Consider the following 1,490-nt stretch of genomic DNA (forward strand, 5'->3'; position numbering starts at 1 on the left):
TTAAAAGGGAGTTTTTCCTCTCCACTGTCGCTACAAGCATGCTTAGTGGGAGGGGTTGCATTCGAGTCAATGAGTCAATGCAATCAGCTGGTTTTCCTTGTATAGAAAACTTTGAATCAATTTGACTGTATGTCCTGGTAAACTGTAAAGTGCCTATATATTGGCGCTATAGAAATAAACTGAATTGTATTTAATTAAACTGAATTAGAATTTTTGCTTAGATAGAAACCTTTGGTTCAGTTTGAATTATCTCTGTATACTACCTTGAGATGACATATGTTGTGAATTGATGCTATATAAATAAATTTAATTGAGTTGAGGTAACCTCTGTGAGAGGTTATTATTTATGATAATGGATTCACCTCAGGTCCCTGTTTTTCTGGGTTTCCCATGCATAAGAACAAACCCTCAGATTTACTGGAAGAATTTAGAGGTGTTGGGTTGGGCTACCTCCACCTCTGGTTCCTGTTTATGTTCTGCTCAGCCAGAACACTTGGCTGAGGAGGAGGGAGAGGAGTATTATCCAGATCTGTTAAAAGTTCCAGAGAATTACTATGATCTCAGGATGGTCTTCAACACGTGCAGGGCCACTGCACTACCTCCACATATGATTGCAGCATTTATTTGTTGCCTCGGACTACGCCCCCTAGAGGGATGTTATATTCCTTATTGGGCACTAATTCACAGGCTATGCAGAAGTACATTTCTGACTTTCTGAAGGCGGAGATCATTCGCCCTTCCTCCTCTCTTGCAGGAGCAGGGTTCTGTTTTGTGGCGAAAAAAGATCGCTCACTCAGATCCCGATTAACTCTGCTTTTGACCACATTCAGGGATTTTTGTGGTATGTGATGTAAAATTATCTACTGACATGAGAAAGTCTTGAGCAGGATTTAATCAGGTTTTTTCAGCAGTTACATTTGTTCACGGACCAAAAAGAAACCACAAACTGAGGAAGGGTTATTCTGAAAGTAAACATGTCAACACTTTGAATCTCTAAAAGCATTTTAGTTTAGTTGGATTGGAGGTGAGTTTGAGAATGACTTTTCTGTCCTGTGACAAGGGGGGATTTACCATTTGGCAATACTAAGCAGTTGCCTAGGGTCCCAATTTCCTGGGGGCCCCATAAAACTCTGTTTACATGTATGGTTAATACAACTATTCCTTATTTGTGCACATATATTTTCAGGTTTGATAAAAATCCTTTCGCAAAAATGCCATCAGAACGCTTAATATATTAAGTGTGTCTCAGACCCCCATTTTGATTTATGCCATTTTGAGCCATGTTGTCCAGAGTGATGATCTGCAGCCCAGAGACACTGTCAGTCTGGCCAAGTGTGTTGGGATCTGGAGGTTTGTCCACTTTCTCCACCAGAGGGCGTACAAGATCTCCTGGAGCCTGAGCCGACCGCACCACCTGTCTCCCATCTGCTCATCAGGAGATCAGTGGCACGGGAAGGGGGGTGCTGCGGGGGCTGCAGCCTCCCTCGTCA

The sequence above is a fragment of the Cyprinodon variegatus genome, unplaced genomic scaffold (assembly GCF_000732505.1).
Source record: "Cyprinodon variegatus isolate N-32 unplaced genomic scaffold, C_variegatus-1.0 Scaffold398, whole genome shotgun sequence".
Classification (NCBI taxonomy): domain Eukaryota; kingdom Metazoa; phylum Chordata; class Actinopteri; order Cyprinodontiformes; family Cyprinodontidae; genus Cyprinodon; species Cyprinodon variegatus.